The sequence below is a fragment of the Corvus cornix genome, chromosome 2, assembly GCF_000738735.6.
Source record: "Corvus cornix cornix isolate S_Up_H32 chromosome 2, ASM73873v5, whole genome shotgun sequence".
In the NCBI taxonomy this organism is placed as follows: domain Eukaryota; kingdom Metazoa; phylum Chordata; class Aves; order Passeriformes; family Corvidae; genus Corvus; species Corvus cornix.
The window spans coordinates 113,380,362-113,401,596 of NC_046333.1; the positions used below are offsets into that span (position 1 = coordinate 113,380,362).

General features: G+C 40.4%; 1 protein-coding gene and 1 long non-coding RNA gene across 5 annotated transcripts in view; one reads left to right on the forward strand and one right to left on the reverse strand.

Moving 5' to 3' along the window:
• Positions 1-4,270, reverse strand: part of PCMTD1 (protein-L-isoaspartate (D-aspartate) O-methyltransferase domain containing 1) — a 41,014-nt gene extending 36,744 nt beyond the window's left edge. Inside the window, exons 1-2 of one of the 4 annotated variants that reach the window (XM_039548544.1) lie at positions 4,025-4,270; positions 3,121-3,255 (exon numbers count right to left, since the gene is read on the reverse strand). The gene's annotated coding sequence lies outside the window, so the exon portion shown is untranslated. Of the gene's footprint in view, positions 1-3,120; positions 3,256-3,490; positions 3,597-4,024 lie in introns of those variants that run through there. The other 3 variants (XM_039548543.1, XM_039548546.1, XM_039548545.1) reach the window with 3 other exon arrangements.
• Positions 4,271-4,331: 61 nt separating this feature from the next.
• LOC109144788 lies at positions 4,332-20,761 on the forward strand. The gene is made up of 2 exons (XR_002045776.3): positions 4,332-6,798; positions 9,260-20,761. It is a non-coding gene; the product is annotated as an uncharacterized LOC109144788 (long non-coding RNA).
• The last annotated feature ends 474 nt before the right edge of the window (positions 20,762-21,235 follow it).

Genomic DNA, 21,235 nt, shown 5'->3' on the forward strand with positions numbered 1-21,235 from the left:
TTCAGCAAGAATGCACACAACATACATTCCATCAGTATTCCAAGCTCCTTCAGGTTAGTTAACATCACTTCCAACTTTGCAACACTATTCTAAAACATGAAGTAGGCGTGACATACCAGGACAAAAAGGACAGAGTACCAACACCACTCTTCTAAATGCCAGCCAGCTATCTTTCAGTTCTGAAAAAAAATACATTCAGCATCCTAAGCTACTATAAATTCTATCCTTTCTTCAAGGACCGAAAGTCCAGCCCAAATTTCTTAACACAGCAGTAGAAACTGCTTTAACAGCTTGCACGAAGGAGGCCTGAAGGCTTTCATTAACATCCAGTGCACACAAACAGGTCCCAAAGGAATTGGAACACAGTAGTCATTTCCTGATGCTCTCATGCAATTATATCCATAATATTTAATATAAACTACTAGACTTTAGTCCCTATAACTCCATAAATGATGGAGCGGAACAGCATGATCACCCTTTCTGCAAGGCAGATACACTAAAATAATTCTCCATCCCAAAAACCCACCCTTGTTGGTTGGAAAGGATGAAGCACGCAGATCCACTTCTGACCCTACCGGAAGATTCCTGGAGTGCCTTAGGCCAGTCACATAACTGATTATTCATTTGCAAAACATGATCACACATACATTCTACCCACTTTTGCTTTGAGGAATTTACATTCTAAGTAGATAAAATAAATGAGATTATATTAAACCATGTCTGCATTCAAGAGTACCAAGAGCTGTAGACTTCAAGGTACTTTTCTTACACAGAGAGCTAATTAATCATCAGCTACAGAACATCACTTTCAGTTCAGCAGGGTAGAATAGCAGATCTCTGTGTCATTCCTGCTGAAAATGGGAACAAAGCAGGAAATGACAAGAACAGGTACATGTAAAGACACCTCTCATCCAGAAAAAAACTACTGTATTCTCAGGTGTTTCTCCCCATGTGCCCAAGACTGGCACAAGCATTCCCATAATGCTTAATATTTCAGAATTGCTTTTAATGTATTTGTTCTGGGGAACTTTTGAAACACCTGACATAAACCTTTCTGAGACACAGCAGGGGGACATTTTATTGCCGGGTTCTGGGGGGAAAAAACAAGAACCATGCACTATTATGTCTTGCAGTAGGAATTTTGTGCTAATGTCTTTTAGCATTAAAAAACATTTGTGCTAATGTCTTTTAAGTTTGCCTAAAACAAAAACATCACGGGCAACATGCTCTTTTAAGACTTCCACCAGCACTGGTACCATGCCTAAGCCTACCTTTAGCTTCAGAATACACACTTCCCACCTCAAAGTGTTTCAAGTTTACAGAAACACAGCTAAGTCACTGCTCTGGTATGGTCCAGCACAGGCATGGAAAACTACAATACATGCCTGATACTGAGGCCCTATTCTTAGGTTTCCTATTAGGCAGAAGCCTCTTCAAAAGGAGCTGCAGCTTGGGCAGTCACTGACAGGCAAATAGAAGACTAAGCAATAAAAATCACCAAACTGTCAAGATTATGATTATAAAAATGGCAAGAGTTCATAATATATAAATAGAATACTGCAAAATTGAAACTGGCCAGTCACATATCTAAAGCAAGTCATGACACAGGTAAGATGAAGAAAATTCAGAGAGAAGGCCCATTAGAGAGGTAAGAAGATTTTTACAAGAATTCTGGAATGAAGATCAGAGATTATGCAGGGAAGGAACCTAACCCTGCACAGACAGTAATAAAATTTGGCCATCCAGGACTGTTCAGTATTACATACTTTTTTCTGTTTCTGCGATTTCATTATATTCTCCTCACTGCAGACCTCCCAACAACATCCAATTGTATTTTCTAGCATTTCTGAGGGACACTGACTGTTGTAAAGAACATCTGGCTAGGAGTCCATCTCCAAAGCCCTCATTGTGGCTCTCTGACCTCACTCACATACTTCTCACATTCCTATCATTATATTTATCCACCCAAAGTCAGTTAAAATACCAATAGATCTTTCACGCATTTTTCCACCTACACATCCAAAATACTTTTCAAACTTTTCCAACAAATCAGGCAGGAGTTCTGCAGAAGACAGCTCTATTTATCCAAGCCTGATTCCTTCTAGAGATCGTCTGCCCAGAGTACGGTAATGGTCCTGTTGAGGGAAAAAAATGCATCACACATTATGATTAATTTGCAAGCATAATGGATTAAGGTTACAAAGACATTCTCATCACGTATTACTGTAATCTACTAACTCTAAGCACTGGATTTTTGTGTCTTGCATCTTAAAAAGCATTCTCTGCAACACAGAGGTCATATGGTCAAGAGGAATTGGGTATCTTCATTAATTTGCCGAAGTCCTGACTAGCCTTATTCTGGGTATTTTTTTTGCGTGTCCCAAAGTTTGCTGCTCTTTATGAGAAGAAACCTTACTTTCTTACTAAAGTCTGCAGTTCCACTCTGCTTGACTTTTACTTGACAGGAGTAAAAAAAAAAATCTCCCAGGAGAACACCAACTACGTTGGCACTGGCAAGTACTGCAAGGACACAAGCATTTTCCACACACTGCAGCAGTTTAGTACTTTCATAAAGACCTTGTTTTCAAACAGACATCCCCTCACCCTTCCACCTCAGGTGTCGTTTTTGTTTTTTCTTTTAACAGCAGAGCTGCACAAAGCAGGCCCAGGCTGCTGACCGAGTATCAAATAAATGCCAAGATTCCTTCCCCCTCTGCCCTCCCTTCTCCTTCCTGCAACTTCAGTGCGAGCCGCTGACAACTGCCGAGGCAGGGGGGAGGAGGGCGGACGGAGGGCAAACAAGACCCGCACATGCACTGCAGAAGGCGGCCCGAGGTTTCGGGCCCAAGAGGAATCCTATTAACACCTCAGACCGCAGCTCAGCTACAGACATGACCCCAGGACGCCTCCTCAAGCAGATAACAACAAAGACAACAGAGGGGAGGAGGTGGCAGCCCCGGAGCCAGTTCCTGCTCCTCCCCTTACGCTTCTCCCAGCCAAAACAGAGACCACAATGTAAACAGAGACAAAAATGTGCGTTTATGGCAAAGCGGGGGGCAGAGGCAGCCTTCTCCTTTTCCCCCGGCGGCTGCCGCCAGGAATGCTCACAGACCGACTCACCCTGGCTTGCGGGCGAAGTTATCGCGCATTTCACACACTTTGTTTATGTAAACAAAGTATCTTCCCCTCGCTGCAGCCGCACCACCTCCTCCACTCCCAAAGGGAGAAATATCCTTCATTAGCCCACGGGTTTTTCTTGAAACAAAACAAAATGTTGTTTCACGCACCACCCAACGATGCCTCGGCCTGGAAGACGCAGCCCCCACAAGCCCCTGAGATTGTAAAGACTCGACAGCGAAACAACCAACCAACCCCAAAACGCAGGCTCCACTTCTCACTGCATTTCCTCAAAGGCAAAAAGCAAACCCACAGCCGTCATGGGGGGGAGGCAGGGCGCTGAGCCGCAGCGGGGGACGTGTGCTGCCCTCACCTTGCCCGTACCACCATCCCCCCGCCTGGATCTCGAGGCTGGAACCTTCTCTCTTGTCCCCGTCCTCTCACAGCTGCCCAGGCCCGCGGCAGCTACACCAACCACATCTCCTCCTCCCAACCCTTTTTGGGCCAGAGATTATTTATTACGCAGACGGCACGAGGGGTGGCGAGGGTCGGGCAAAGGAGGAGGAAAAAGAAGGGGCTGCCGAGGGCGTAGGCACAGAGCCCGTCCTGTCCCTCCCCAAGGCGAGCCCTCGCCCCATCCCGGCTGTGCGAAAACAACCGGCCCCCCCCCTCACCCCCTTCGCCCGCGCCTGCGTGCGGGGCCCACGGACAATGGGGACCGGAGCGCCCGGGGCGCCAGCGGAGGGCAGGGGCCGGAGGGCAGGGGCCGGAGGGCAGGGGCCAGCGGGCTGCGCTCCCTCTCTCCCCCGCCACAACCCACCGTCCCGGCCACCCGACGGGGCCTCCGCGCTGCACAGCGCGGCCGGAGCGCAGTTCTGCCCACCCCCCTACAATGCGGAACACTCACCCGTTCCGCAGCGGGCCCCGGACCCTGCGCTGGGCGGCAGCGGCGAGACCGCCTGGGGGGGCGAGAATTGCAGGCAGGAGGGCACTCCGGCCGGCCGCGGGCGAACGGCTGAGCGTGCGGAGAGCGGCGCTGGGCAGCCACGGGCCGGGGTTCGCGGGTCGGTTCGGCGGCCGGTGCCGGTGCGAAGGACGGGACGGGACGGGACGGGACAGGGGAGGCGGGGCCCGACAGCTGAGAGGATGTAAACAGAGCGTCACGTGACCCCGCCCCCCGCGCGCGGGGCCGCCGGGCGGGGTGAGGGCGAGCGCTGCGCTGCTCCGCGCCCGGCCCTGATTGGCCGCTCGGCGCCCGCGCGACAGCCAATGGGCGGCCGGCGCTCGCGGCGCTCGTCACTAGTCGCCCTGGGGTCGCGGCGGCCCCGCGCGCTGACTCCCCCCTCTCTTTCCCTCCTCTTCCCCCTCCCGCCTGCTGGGAAGCCCTGGAAATCCCGTGTCCTCGGCCCTTTTATCTCTCGTGGGCCGCCGAGCATGGAGAACAGCGCCGTGTTCTCGTGCGGAAGGGCCGAGCCACGGGGAGGAGCGGCGGCGGCGGCGGCACCGCGTGTGGGCGGCGGGGGACACGCAGCCACGCCGGAGGCCCGGATTTAAAAACATGCGCAAGGTGCCCCCGGTGCCCGTCCGAAATAGCTCCGCTTTCCCCAGGCTTCCGCGCTGTGTGGCGTTCTCGCCTTTCTCGGGGGACGCGGCGGCTCTGCAGGACCCTTCCGTAGCGCCTCTCCCAAGGGGGGTCAGAAAGTTCCCCCCACGCCCCGAGAGAAGGGCCCTTGGGCTTTGTTGTCGAAAGATAGTTTGAAAAACTACAGAAAGGAAGAGAGATCACGGGGAAAGGTCAGAGAAATAATTACAAGTGTCAGAAAACGTCTAAAGGAGGGCTGTAAAGATGGTAAAAGGTTTAGAAGGGGTGCCACATGAACAGCTGAGGTCACTTGGCTTGTTCAGCCTGGAGACCAGACTGGGCAGGAGACCTCACAGCAGTCCGCAGCTTCCATGGGAAGTGGAGGGGCGGCCACTTGATTTCTTTTTTCCAGTGACGATAAAGAGCCTGTGGTAATGGCGTGAAGATGTCGGGGAGGTTTAGCTTGGATATCACGAAAAGATTGTTCACCTTGAGGGTTGTTGAGAACTGGAACAGGCTCCCCAGGGAAGTGGTTAGGGCACTAAGCCTGACAGAAGTGTTGGGACAACACTCTGAAATCCCATGGTGTGATTCTTGCAGGGCTGGGAGTTGGCCTTCGGTGATCCTTGTGGGTCCCTTTCAACTCAGGATATTATATGATTCTAAGAACTTGGGAAGGAAATAGACATGAATAAGTGGAAATCAAGGAAGCCTGAGGCCCCAGTGTGGATTTGAAGCCCAAGGTGATGAAGAGTGTTGGGTCATTCTGAGCCCTGGTCTCCTGTGAGATTTCTAAGGCATTGTCTTGTGTTTGGTTTGGCCGAGAGGAATGATGTGAGATTTGGAGAGTCAGTGGGGAAAGTAGGCTTGGCTGGTGTTTGGGAGAATTAAGACTTACACAGGTGTCAGGACTTGTAGCAACTTGGCTAATCTGTTTTCATTGTGGGAAGGAATGAGAAATGCCTGAGGTCAGTATCAGAAAAGGAATGACATTCACACTTCAGGAACAGTAAGTTTATGTTCACCAAATGATCAGGCAAAAGATGTGGTATTTAAGGATTTCAGGCTAATGGATATGAAAACCTGAAGATCTGGAGTGGATGTTAAAATAAAACTAATTAGATAACTTGTAGACATTTACAATGATAATTTAATCTGGAGTGTTGTAAACACTGAGTGTTTTGTGAAATGCAGCTGAGAGGCATAAAGTTTTGAGCTTTAGCCAAAATTTGAGTAGTGGCGGAACAGGATTTGTAAGTAAAGGCCTTGAGAATTGAAGAACACAAAAGTGTAGCTTGTAGGAGGCTAGGAGTAACTATTACTCTCTTGGGGGGCAGGATTAGTTAATACCTGGCGCATACAATGGCTGTAGATGGCAACAACTGAGGTGAAGATAATTGGCCACATAAGGGGGAGAGTTTCTGTTAGGCTGGGACTCAGAAATAAGTCTCCTGTCAGCTGGACTGAGTGATTCAAATAGTGCTACTAATTGCCACCCGATTAGTGATGTAACTGATGGCTCCTTGAATGAGAGAAATAGAAGGGAGAATAAATACATAAATTCAATTTTTGCATTGGAATCAGTAAACAAATAATTTTTGCTGTCTTTGTGTATTGAAAGTCTGCTTCTGTTAAGAATTTTTAGTTAGATGTAGTAAGTGTGTATAATTCCCTGTCTTTTGTATGTATGAGGGTTTCCTGGTGTTAATTCCTTCTCTTTACATCACATCCTAGATATTCTTGTGCCTGACCAACACGTAGTCATAACCTGTCAGACAAGGTGCACTTAATCAGTATTCAGTCAGGACAGGAGTTATGGCCAAGTTTTGCTCATGAAGTTTTTAGAAAATTTTTCAGATAGCTTTTTTTGCTTTGTAAATTACCATGCTTATTTATAAAAAAATTTGTAAAATACCATACTATTTTTTTTTTTTCCATTTGCAGTGAACGTGGACATACAATTAGGAAGGCCATTCTGCAATCTTCTTTCAGAGCTGAAAAGAAGCTTTGGCATTCAGGTCTAGCAGAAAATTCTACTTGAGCATGTGCAGTTTCTCCAAATCTGTTTTAACTCCTGTCCATCCATTGTCAAAAAAGAAGTAAGGTATTTTCTGATGCAGTATGTAACTTCTGCATCTTGATGTGAAAGATATTTATTGTCCCATTATTTTAAATTCAAGATGTGCATTGACGCTGATTGTGCCGTACTCAAACCTCTCCTGATGGGAGAGAGTTTTTAAAGTCCTTGCCAGGAGTTCGAGAGACAAACGGGGACTCTCAGCCTTTGCTGCTTCTTGATAGTTGTTTATTAAGTCTTATCAGAGAAAAAGAGTCACTAGTGTGATCCAGACATAGCACAAAGCAGAGAATGCAGGAGAAAGCCCAATTATCAAGATTTACACAGCCTTTTAAAGATAAATTAACCAATAGTTACTAAAAACGTACATTATTTTTACTTTTCTGCCAATTATTTAGTAACACAGCCAGGAACTGCGGCATTCTTTGTCCCATCATCCCAAACTACTTTTACTGCAGGATATGGAGTAGTAAAAGAAGAAGAAAGTTTGGAGAACAGCAACAATCCTCCATTTTGATGTTTTTTGCTTTTATCTATTTACTACATTAACAAACCCAAGACCTCTAAATTTTTCACCCTGGGGCAATCTTACATAGTATTCTATCACCTAATTTACAGTAGTGTAGTTTCTAGTTCTTTTTTAATAGTAGGCAGTTTTTTCCACGGACAGAGGTCAAAAGCTGTGTTGTTCAGGGGGGTGGAACCCCTTAAAACAGGCAGAGAAATATTCCCTGCACTCTGAGTTCCTACATGCATCATTTGGGCAACTTTTGTTTTCATCTGAATGTAAGTTGATATTCTCAAAAAAAGCTAAAGTATTATGTGACCCATCAAAAGGTCCATAAAAGCTCCATAAAAGGCCCATCGAAGCTCCATATAAGCTTGCTGAGTTCAAAACCCTTGCTTCCCACTTCTTAACTGAATGAAATTGAAATAATGAAACCCACTTCTTAACTGAAGCACAGTGAGCATCCTTTCACCCTCATGAAACAATGGGTTAGGCTAAAGTTCCCCCAAAACTTTATTATTCTGTGCAAGTTTGCAGTTGTTTTATTTTAACTGCAGATTTAAGCATAATTTACTTTTTCAGTATTTTGTCCTGCTACTTTGTCACTTTTTCATGATCACGGAGATAAAGTCTGAGCAATGTTGAAGACTCCAGTGAAATTTCATTCTGTTCTTCTGGTGAAGGTTATAACATTCAGATATCTAATAGAAAAGTGCTCAAGACTGCCATTTTTTAGATAAATTTGAAATTTGCTACCAGGGGTCATTAAAGTTTTTAGACTTAACTGTTACTATAATGAACAGAAAATTGGATCTACACAGTAATTTATAATTAAAACTCTTTCCGGTAAAGATCATGTCATAAACACTGATTAGGCATATTATTAGACATATTTAACTTCTTATTTAGGTAGAAAAAAGTTGTCCTTTAGACTAAAGCAGCATATTGGCCCTCCTAACAATTGCAATAGCTTCAAAGTAGAGCAAATTATGTTCCCCGAATGCAATCCTGTTGGCATAAAGCTAAAAAATAATGCATCATTTGTACATCTCTAATTAATGAAAACCATTTATATATCATTGCATTAAAGGTACCTTGATTTGAATGCTTCAACTTTATGTTCTCTGTTGTTGAATAAGCATTTTTAAATATTTTCAAATGCTACAGAAAACATACAGAACAAGTATTAAAGTATTTTTCTTTAGCATTTGTTTTTAGACATATGCCATTTTCTTAATCTAATAAAGCTTAAATTTGTAAGATTTTTGGTGGTGCTTAAGATGATACCATTTAAAATATTTTTTTATACTCTGCAGTGCAGTCTAATTTTAATCAAGCTGTGACAGTACAGTGTTTTTTAGGATTTCTTAAGGTTTGGATTATTCATACCAAGTAAAGAGCTTCTTTACTTGGTTGTTTAGCTCTGGAAATTCAATGCAAGGATAAGGATATTAGAGACTTACACCTTATCTCTATTTCTTATTAGTTATTTCACACTTTGGTACATACATTTGTATGTTGACACAGCTTTTTAAAAAATAGTCATAACTCACTGTCATTTTTGAAGCAGTGATCATTTTCCGATTCCGCTTTTTTTCTGATTCATTTTGCATGTAACTAATTTTTTTCTCTAGTTTCCACAATCTTACTAGGTTTCCTTTCCCCAGACAAATCTCATTCTGTACTTTTGTTTCATCTTTAATTATCAAGCATTTTAACATTATAGTTGATTTACTATATCTACTTTGTATACTCCCTCATATTCATAACTTCCTGACACCTTTCATTCACTGAGCTCTTTCTTTATCTCTTTAATTTTTCTTTTCATTGCCTTCTGTCTGTTCCTTTCTTTTTGGTAGATTTTCTTTCCTGACAGGCTTTGACCAATTGGTTTTACAGGTGTAGAACAAAAAAAGATGTGCTACAGAAGTAGCAGTTACAGTTTTCAGATGATGTCCTCTGCTCTCTACAACAGATACCACTTCTGGCAATTGGAGACAATGAGCACATTCTTCACGCTGTGTCACACATTCCATTGGCATAGCTTGTTTTACGAAGAGGATCTGAAATGGAGAAGTGATGCAGTGGCTTCCCCTGTCTTGCAGGCTTGATCTTCCTGCATCAATGTATTATCTCAGGGAGTAAAAGTACTGTACTATTGAAAACATCACAGGTAATGCAAAAGAAAAAAGAGTGAAATAACTTTTGGAAAGCAGTTTAACTTGTCCTTGATTTTTGGCCTACCTTTCATATTTTTAAAAAGTTTTATTTTTGAATTCTTTGCCCCCTGATGTTTGAATGTACCTTCTGCAGCTCTCATCTGTATCCCAGCAGTCATCATGCCAGTTCCAAAGATTTGTGGTAAGTAGTGGTCAAGTTCCCAGGAAGGGAACTGGATCGTCCCCCAGAGAGTGCCAAGCTGTGTCCCTTCAGGTTGCATGCACAGGATGAACGCACCCGTAGCTAAGATGTAATGGACTGGTCAAGGTGTAACCTGCAGTCCCAAGGAGTGGCCAAACACCAGCCTGGTGAAACATCATCCAGAGGCTGTTGATGTGGTCCTCTGGAACCGGCAGCTGTGCAGCTGCGCTTCTTTCAGGTGTGGCCTGGCTCTGAAAGCGGTTTAGTCACATTCATACAATGTTGCTTTGACAGGTCAGACTTAAAGATTCCACCTGTAAAACTGGTGAGAGCTACATACACAGTCTATAGCATCTTTGACCTTGTTAATCTGCAGTTTGGATAAACAAACCCAGTATTACTGTCTTAGATAAAAGTAGTTGTATGCTAATTGAGCTTTAGATCAGAACAACGTTTCCCAAAGCTCCAGAGCTAGGTGACTGACTTTTCAGTCACCTTTAAAAGCACCTTTAAAAGGAGTAAATCAGCATTTACTACAGGCCTTGTCTATGTGCCAGATTACTTCATTGTGCATTCCTGCTTTTTCTTTGAGATCTGCACACCCTTCCTCCTCTCTAGCCCCCTTCAGAGAGGCAGTTTATTACTGTAATCTTGCTAAGACACTTGGAGTTTTTAGGGATAGAGATTTTCATTGCTGTAAATTTTGAAATGTGCCGTTCTCAAACATGGATTCCATTAAGCAATTGAACAGTGTTCTTAATGCTGTGCATCACAATCATACTCCTCTGAAGCACACCAAATAAAATGCATTGGGGTTTGAGTTACATATATTTATTTGGGATGCCTGTAATCTATCTGTGCATTCCACCTCTCACATACCGTTTAAGGAGTCACAACTTTTGTCAACTTTATTACAAGAAATGTGATACAATGGTAGGAAAAACATCTTCTTTTGATGCCTGAGTAGGCAGGAATAGCAGTGATAATCTTCAAAAGTGATATGCCTTCATACAACTGGTTAGGAGAGTGCAGGAGGCTTTTTTCCCTTGCCGTGACATCCTCTGCTAGGGTGGGATTAGCACTCTCAGCCCCTCTGTAGCAGTTTTTTGGGAGAGCTTCTGGCAGTGGGCAAAGCATGTTTCAGAGCTAGAAGTATTTTACTTGTCAGAACATAAGCTGAGCTCGGTTCAGATTTTAAAACCTTGAAAGCACATACTAGAAAAAGAAAAACACCAAAACAATGAAATGAAATTTTAAGATGTAAATGAGTGAATGAAATGAAGAAAGAAATTAAATGGAATCTGTGGCCATAGATATTGGTCTTAAGGATGGGTCTTTCATGATCAGCTGTTCAGCCTTCTTTAGATTACTCTTCCAATTTCCTGTGTGCGCCTTCCTGTTTTTTTCCTCTGTTAAGAACAAGCTTGAGGTTGTAGCAACAGAAGGGTTCCAGTGGCCTGTAGTCACTGCTAAGTGCTTAACCAAATGTTGCTCGTAAATACAACAGAGCACATCTAGATAACCATCGACATAATACAAAATCTAGTCACACAATCAAATATTAAAAAGTCTTCTAGAATTTGGTACTAAGGCAAGTGTCAGTATTTAGATTTCATGTATATTACTTTTTATTTTTTCCATGACCTGTGATGGAAAAAAAAAGTCTTCCTTCAGTATTTTCTGCTTTAAACCATTTGTAACTTGTCTCAGAGGTATATTAGGATACAAAACGAATATGTAAGCAGAAAGTGTCATATATTATCACTTCTGTCCTCCTTATTGATTGTAAACTGCAAGCACGAGACATTCTCCATGGAAATATGTTGATTTGTCTCTAGATGTAGCTGACAGTGAGTCAACAACATACTCTTTATGTCATCCTTTTCTTAAATCAATAGGGTGCTTTCTAAATTTATAATGTTCTTTTTTTAGAAGGAACACAGTCCTTCAAACCAAGAAAAATTATATACCACCATGGTTAATACTTTAAAGACAGTCTCTGAGCTTCCCTTGAATGAGTCATTGTCACAGTCATATTTAAGGGACGTTGCTGTATTTATAGCAAATATACAGCAGAAATATTATTCTGAAAATAATAAATGTTTTCACTTTATTTTTGCCTGATTTTGTTAATCAAATATGGAACAATATGTAATGTAATTTATATGAGTTAAAATTTAACTTGTGGAGCCTCTCTTCTGTATTTGGCCTGATAATACACTGTAGTATATTAGTGTATACAGTGTACACTAGTGCTGTTACTGATAGTCAGCTGGCCTATGTACCATAATTTTGGAAGCTTTTAAGATCAACTTGATTACTAGATATCTAATAGGCTCCAAGCACTCTTATTTCTTACATGCAACTTTTATCTTTAAGTAGGAAAGATGAGGAAAGTTATCTGCATGTTGTTAAATGTGTCAAAAAATGCTTCTAGTTCCACTTCTAACACATTTAATATTTTGGCAAAGTGAGAAGGTTATGTTTATATATATATTTTTTTCCCCTGAGAGAATTTAAATCTCTTAATCAGTAGGATTGAGTTGTTAGAGACATAAACTTAGTCTTCTTTTTGTTGTATAAAAGCATCCTTTATCAACAGACTACCAAAAAGACAAAGAAACAATTTATTTTATAGACACTAAAAAATAAATAATATTAATTAAGTTCATATTACATAATATTCTCCAGTTTAAGTAATTTTTGTGAGATATGGACAAATAATGCATTATATCCAACAGGCTTACCAAAAGATTTGTGCTTGAGATGCAGCATGCAGATTGCTCTTGAAAAGTCCTCTAACAGAACATAATCTTCTCTTTTTACCATGTCCAAACTCCTGATGCTTTCAAGAAAAAAAATACAATTGCTATTTTTCTCCAAATTGGCAGAGGTTTAGCACTTTTTTTTTTTTTTTTTGCTTCTTTTTGCCTTTTTGGATGATGCAGTTGGCTATTATTAAGTCTTTAATATATGTGCAGATGGCAAGGGCACTAGAAGTGAAACTTCATAACTGTGTCTGAGGAGCACATTATTTAGTAAGTAAGATGAAACGTCATTGTTAGGAGAGCTGCAAAGGATCTCTAGAGCAGATCTATTCTCAACCAATTAATTAGAGTGCTTTCTTAGAGTCCCTCATCTGCAGTTGTACACCACATGCTTAGGTATATAGTAAAAGGAATTAAATGGCCTGAGTATTCTCCCATTTTATCCCCTGGCTCTTGGAGCAATTGTGAGAAAGGTAAAATTTTTGAGATGTTAGCTAGGTAAGATACCATCACTGAAATCAGTTAATTGACAATGGCTGTGGGAAGCAATATGCATTTCTCTTTTTGGCTACATGAGTCTCTCTTTGGCCATTTCTCCAGCTGTTTTCCCTAGCACTAAGGGCAAGATATTTTTCTGCCTTCAGCTATTCTCATACAAACCCATAGAGATTGAAGCACAGCTAGACCCTTTGTTGTGGGCAGTGGTAGCTTCATACAAAATTTATTAAAGAAGCCCTCCTGTTGAGTCACAGGGTTCTGAGGGTGCAGAAAGGACCCCTTTGCTCTCTAAACTCCTTCTTAGAGAGGAGCCTGGGTGTGGCTGGATCCAATCTTAGCCCCAGACTTTGTCAACAGTTTATGTCTAAAGGAGTATATATGTGTAATTGAACTTTGTCCTGCAAGATTAAGGTTGGAAGAACAGATATATTTATATAAATATATATGATTTATTATGATCATGATTAGACAAAAAGATCTTAATCAGAATTATTTACTACACAGTATAGGAGCTGTAACAACTATTATAATATAGTGCATTATAAAAATATTGAAGCAATTGCATTAAAGTAGTTGTATTAAAACTAGCAGAAACAATTATTAAGTAGGGATTGATGTTACTCACCCATACCAATGACTGTGGGCAAGTCTCTTTTGCTCAGCCTGGAGGAGTAACCTTGAGGGACATCTCCACTCACGAGAGGAATCTCGTGATTCATACACTCCAAGAGGGGATGTGTTAGAAGACCCTGCCGTTAAAATTTGGGACTGGGTTTTTATAGTATAGAGTGACTGTCAGTCTTATGTCTCCAGGCCAGCTGTGCCAGTTCAGCAGCTTTAGATAAGTTGTTGGTAGTATCACTTGTTTATTCCTTTATCTGGGTACTTTACCAGTCCTACCACATCTTCATCTCACTGTCAGGGTGCTTAATTTTGGGATTGATGAGTCAGACTGCTTTCAGCTTTATTCAACACCAGAAGCAGTATGATGCCCCTTCTTCATTTACCACTGGTAGCTTTGTGAATAGTTCAAGCTGTTTTACCCCATTCCAGGCAAAGCATCCTGCAAGTGCATGTGCATGTTGGAGGAAGAGTTGCTAGCACATTTTGGAAAGGTTCTTAAAAGCAAGAGTGGCTAAAGAAAGAGTGGGAAAAGAATGCAAGATACTGAAGGCAAATCTTGTAACTGAGTATGCTCACAGTGAGTGGTAGATTTGAGCTGCTCCATGCAGAGCTGTTTGCATGATATGCTGAATGCTTTCAGGGGCCTCACTTCGAAGAGAGTCCCTTTTGACAGGAACAGTGGCCACTGAGTATCAGCCAGCAGCAAGAGAAGAACTCCAAGGCTAAAGGTGAACCGAGAGCTGAGAGCAGCCACAGCAGAGGATGAGTAGTGTTCTCATTGCCAGGGCACAGTCTGATCACACCTGGGCTGGAGAAGTAAAGGAAAGCAGTAATAATGACGGAGTTTATGGAGAAATCATAGAGCAAAAGCAAGGCAACAAGCCAGAACAACCATGTGGGGATGGGGATGGTAGGTAACACCTATAGGATAGAGCAGCCTGAGGATAAATCAATCTTCTCAGGCCATGGGTCAGGGCTTGTGAGTGTACTCTCATCAGGACCATTACAGCCTCTTGGTGCACTAGACCGTGATGTTGAGCTTTTCAACTAATCAAGCCCAAATGGAGCTCTTAAATGACATAACTTGGCAGGCCAAAATTTGCAGTGAATACATAATTACAGGGTGTAATAACCAGATCAAGATTGTACTGATTTGTCATGTTCAAGGTATGCCAAGTTAAAAAGCTTCTGGTAGCTTCACCAGCCTTAGGTAGGCATTTGGTCTCTTGTAAAAATTATGTCTTACTGTTGTGATAAGAAATAGATTTGTGATGTCTCTCATTTTTTTAATTTGGCCTAATGCATATATCTTCATATGCAAGACAAGGATGAGTAAGTTTGTGCTAAGACTTGAGCAAATGCTGAAGGCTAATGTTTTCCCCTTAGTGTATACTGGTAATAGTGGAAGATCTTGTTAAAGCCAACTCGTTCTTGCATGCAACTACAGGACTGAACATTCTGTACTGCATGAGTGATGCTGATGCATGCTGATCTGCATGAGTGCCTAAATCTCCACCCTTTAAATCATGTGAAAGATTGTATCACGGTGAGACACTGGAAGAAGTTGCCTGGAGAAGCTGTGGATGCCCTGAACTGTTCGGGGCCATGGTGGACGGGGCACTGAGTAACCTGATCTAGTGGGAAGTGTGCCTGCCCATGCCAGGGAAGTTGGACTAAGTGATCTCTAAGTTCCCTTCCAACCCAAACCATTACATGGTTCTATGTTTGTTTCATCTTGTTTCTTGGCAATTCTCAATTTTCTACTAACCTAAAGAAATAAAAAAGCTAAATAATCAACTATTTGGCAATAAAAAACTATAAATCTTCATAGGGGTTATATACCTTTAACTGTATTACCCAATCTATTTTTTCCATACAATTACATGAAAATAATAAAAAAAGTATTGAAAAAACACGAGACAGTGTGAAAATTACTCTGCTAAAGTCTGTGTTTTCTCAAGTAAAATAACAGCCTGAAATCAACAGGGCAACACACAAGTGTGAGGGTATACCTTACATAGCCTTCCTTCTTGAGTGTGTGTTGAGCCTTTCAGTGTCTTGAAAATCTTCAGGGGACCCCATATGAGAAAAGTATAAATGTTTTCTGCTAACAGGATACTGTATATTGTAATAGTGGCAGAATCTGGTCCTGGAACAATTAAAATCTCAGTATATTAAAGAAAAAGAACACAATTCTTTGTTTTACATGCTAAGTTTGCCTCTGAATGACTTGATAGCCTGCTACTGAAGCAGATAAAAAGACTGTGGTAATACAAACCTCATTTTCTTCCCCCAAGGTATGAATTGTATGTAACTGATGTGCTTTTTTGCAATTTCTAGAGTATAATTAATTGGAATCTGCATACATGAAAATGTTTTACAGTGTATAGGTAGCAACATGTTATTGTTAAAGAATGCTCACTAATTATCTCTGTTGGACCTCCTGTTTTTAAAGTCTCTATCTAGGTAATTTTTGGGTGCTTCAGTGCTTCACATAACTATTTCCTATTGAAAAAGTAGAACTCAAAGCATACTCTAGATCACAGGTAAATGTAGCAGTGGCAGGTAAACATGCTTTTTTAGATTGGGCCAGCATCGACTTAGGTCAATGAAGAAAGATTATACTCAAGTCTCACTTTGGCTTCTAAGTAGTTCTCATTGCGGAACTTTGCTGATTTGACGCTTCTGTTCTCCGAAAAGAAGGTTGATGCTGTAGAATAGAAAATGAAGCTCAAGAACTTTTCTTTCTGTGAAAAAGTGTAGAATGGAACAGGCTGCCCAGAGAGGTTGTGGAGTCTCCTTCTCTGGAGATACTTTATAGCTGTCTGGACACAAGCCTAAGTAACATGCTTTAGAGGGCCCTGCTTGAGCAGGGCGGTTGAACTAAATGACCTCCAGTGGTCCCTTCCAACCTCATGCATTTGGTGAAAATAATTGGTGCTTTTTCTTGTTGTGTTTTGTTTCACCTGAATAAAACTACTTGTATTTTTGGAATTTAATAGAAAACTGAACACATAATGTACACAAAGTTGTTAATTAAGACCTATGAATAGAATTACAACCAAATTTTTTAAGTCTCTAGAGCAATAGAAGTCATTAGGCACTACCCAGCGTGTAAATAACCACATAGGTCAGACTTGTGTGACAAATGAAATTATTTGGTATCCAACTGGATTCATGGGGATTCTTCAAACACATCAGTAGAGTAAAATTCCATAGATATATTTAAAAAATAGGTATACAATACATACAATGGCAAAACAAAAACACCCCGCAGAACTTAGGCTATTTAATCTTGCTCCATTTTGTTCATACATATCTTTTAACATTAAAAAAATTAGATGAAGGCTACTGCATAGCTCTTCATATCTTTTATGATAGTATTCTGCCTTCCAAAAGTTGCCAGAATCTTTAGATGAAGTTTTAGAATATACAAGAAGAAGAAAAAACCGTAGTTCCCGAACCTCAGCTGTGACAAGGCAAGAGTAGAAGCATCTTACTTTCTGGAATAATTCACAAGAAACAGATTTTAGAAAGCCACAGTGGAAAATACATTCTAGATACCTAAGAGTTTTTCTGAATAATTTTACAAATGTCACACTTCCTTGGATTCTAGTTTAGGATTTTTCTTCTCTGTATTGCCACAGAAGCAGCTTTTGACTGCTTAATCCTACTTTTCCCCAGACACTTAAAAATTTCTGTGAAATTTTCTACTTGGAACTCTTGGGCGCTTTAGACCTTGACTGTCAGAGTAGCTTCAGTTTCTCATGTAATGTGGGTATGCTGCTGTTACAAGTTCATTTAGCCAAGTGACCCTGAGGCTTTTTTTATTGCCTTTTGTTTGGTATCATCTGCACTATCACTGACATTAATAAAGTCAATGTACTACCTTTCTTTATTCTGATTTTCCACCTGCAGCCAAGAAGGATCATTTCAGACGATAACCGTAACTCATCTTTATTCTGGTGTTTAAATGTAAGAGAAGTCTTACAGACCCCTCATTTAATTCATTCACTGACCCCCTTCAAACATTAGAATTTATTTTGTCACATGTTAATTAGTTTTCCAGAACAAAGACAAACTAAGTATATGGTTGTAGGTTTGTGTGGCTATTTAAAAGTAATTTAGCTGTTGCAGAAGAGTGACACCATTCATTGCAATCAGAACTGGGGAATCAAAACACAATCAGATACCGAGAGTCCAGACTGTAATAAATACTTGTTTTGTGACTCGGAGCTGCAGGCAACTGTAATGGCTGAATAATTTTATAGTTAGAGGATGAAATACACTCTTCATTTCATAGGAAAAAAAAAAATACATGGAAGCACATAAAGGTGAAGACCCAGGATTTGAATAATGTTGCCTTCTCAGTGAGTCATGATGTAAACCTTTCAGCATGCTAAGATATAAATCTGACCTGCTATAACCAGCTTCAAAAATTTCAAACCAACATACTCAATACCTACATTTTATCCAAAGCCATAAAAACTTTAAATATCAATTTAAAAAATATAAAGTTAGCTCTGATAAATTTCTTTCTTGATGGTTACTATTTAAACAACTCTAAATATTCTTAGGGTTATTCTAGCACACTTTTTTTTTCCCCCAATAGTCACGGGGTCAGTAGCACCCAAAGATGGTGGTGTTGTGAAGTACAATAACATCCAATATATCTTCACTATTTCTCTGCCTAAAACAGAGTGTAAATTCTTTGGGAACAGGGGATGTCTTTACATGGGTTTATTACTGCATCTCACCTATATAGCTCAGCTATCAGAATGTTCCCTTTTAGTAGATAATTTAGCTTCTGACCTCACTGTTGTTGTCAACTTTCTGCTGACAACTCTTCTGATTTTGCAAGAGTTCTTTTCAGGAATATAGTCATTGGTTAGTGCAAAGGAAGGGGGAATTTATGTGGCATTAATAATTGTTACTAATTTTCAGTGAGCGAGCCCTTGGATCTGTCATAAAATAAAATTTCTATTTGACAGGAAATTCTCTGAAATACCTTATTAAAGTCAGCACCGTATTGAGGAAATTTTACTAAAATTCTATATAGAGATTTGTGCTTAGTCAGCTTCCTGTTGTTGTTCTCTTCCCATCTGGGACATTAACACCAGAGAGCTTGATTTCTTTAGATAATTTTTAGATTTTTTTTTTTTTTTTGCAGTGTAATTACTAGAGCAGCAATGTAATGTTCACAGAAACCAAAAGCTCCCAGACCTGATGACTACGATATGACTGTGAAGAACCTAAACTAAACTGGTGATACAAGTTTGATAGGGGTTCTTCCTCCTTTAGAAAGAAGATAGGCTCTGTTTCTCTAAAAAGACTTGGCTTTGCCAATCAATTCATATAAATACCTTTACCCGTAGAAGAAATAAGGGACTCTGGTGTTCATTACTTCTGCTCTCTTGTTTTATTAAATACTGAAGACTTTAATGGAAGTTGAAGGATAATTTTTAATACAATTAAATAACAGTGAAGTAATGATACTATTCATTCCCATAGCTTTGAAATGTAAAGATAATTATTTTCCCAGTTCTCTGTAGAATAAGCATGTATCATTAGCCTTTGATTACAGTGAAGTACAACAAGGTTAAACAAAATTTTCAGAAGTAGAAAAAAATAAGGAAAACCAAGAATAGCGCTCTAATTTTTTGTCATCTTGTTCTGTTCTGTTTTCACAAGATCAGGCTTTATTAAGTTGTCATCTGAAGCACCTTTAACAGGTTATATCCATGAAGAATTTAAATTAGAGGCTTCTAAAGTTTATTTAGGAAATTAACTACCAAGACGGGATATAAAAAGCATTGCACTGATGATGAGTTTTGCCAGGTATACACAATTTTAAGTCCCTGTCATGCTGCTTGCTTGGATGCAAATTTCTTGTGGATTTTCTTCTCATGGCTGGAGTGCTTACCAAAACAAAGCCCAAACTGTCATTATATAGGAGAAATACCTAGGTTGTGGTTCTTAATAAGAACAAGTTTCCTGCTGTTGTAGGGAACCCAAAATGCTGGTAGTGTCCTCTGGTAGCTTTTGCAGTACAAGCCTTACATTTTTCACAAGGCGAAGGAGAGTGATCTCTGATTAATGGCATGCAGGGACAGAGCTCTTGGTTTTTCTTTGGGCCCACTTTTGCTTCCTTGTGTCTGATTATGGGGAGTTGGGCAAAACAGGGATACCCAGCATTTATGGTTTTTTATTCTTTGATAGATTTTACCAGATTTTGTAGACTTCAAGGTGAAATTGCTAGAAGCAAAACAGTCTCCTGGCAAAATTGTATGATAGCTATCCAGTCTAGGCAGCTTTACAAGAAAAATAAGTCTTGCAGTGTTGTTTTGGTTTTTTTAACCCAACCAAACAAAATGCAGCCTTAATATTAAGCTGTATAGCCAGTATACCAAATGGGGTTCCTGAAGTGAGTAAAAAATTACAGTCCTGACATTTCTATTTAGATTTTTCTTTAGGGAGATCATATTTGGATGAGTTCAAAAGCTGTTTTCATGAGTTTTTTCAGTTTTCTTCTACAGCAAAATTTAGCTATTTTCATCAGGCATCACTGCAAGTTGCCAGGAAAGTGTCAGAATTCTTCTCAGTAAATCAGTTTCTACAAATTTGTCCCAGGTAGAAAAAACATTTGCAAAGAAAATGAGTCTTATGACCAAAGGGAAAAACAGTAACAAATCTAGTGATGGGGAAAGAAAAACAGTTTTCTTGCTAAAGGCTATTTAATTTTATCTTTGTAAATTTTATTATTTATATCCTCTACTGTTTACTGATCTAATCATTGGTAAGAAAAAATGTTTTATGACTTTCAAAATATTTCTGTGGTAGATGAGGATAAAAAGGTTGCTACACTCTATGAAAGATAATTTCTTCTATATTAAAATGTTTTTCTCCCATATTCTTATTGCCTATTTTTCATCTTGTAGGTTAGTGAGCTTTGCAGTCCATGCTTCAATGTCTGTCCAGTTGCACCTTGAACCCTGAAAACAATTGTACAAAATCAGTTCTTCCTACAAGCCCCAAATGCCCACTAGTGAGGCACACTGCCAGAGTGGACCCCAGCCTCCCACGGTGTGACAGATCAGAGCTGCCTCCCTACAAAGCTTCATTCCTACACTTGCTCCCTAAAGCGGAAACACTAAGGAATATTCTGGTTAAATACTAGAGTAATTTCTGGTAGGACTTGAAAATAAAATTGTTATTTTTTCATGAGAGACTGTGCCATGGTAGTTCAATTGTAGGACTGTAAACAAGTAGTGCTCTTCTGGCACTGGCTCCAAATAGATTACAGTTTTGTTACCAGACTGTACATCTTGCTTGCTGGAGGTCTTTGACTCTACTGTTAAAATGCTTGGCACTGTAAGAAGAGGAATACTTGGTACTTCAGTAAACATGTAGACCATGCTTGAAACATCTCCAAGATCTACTCTGAGGTTCAAAGCAAACGCTGCATTCTTAATCAATAAAGGAATTGTGATGTTGCGTTTGCATCTATCTCTTTGTTGAATAAAGAACTCTTGGGATGATTTTTATTTTGGGAAAGGAATGTTTTAAGAGATTTAGGAGAAATCTTGGTTCAGACAAAGAAGAAAATTAAAAGCTTAGACATTGCTTAGAAAGCATGCATTCTATAAGAACACAAATAAAAGAAAAAATGGCACTTTTTATTGGGATTTGTTATATCTACA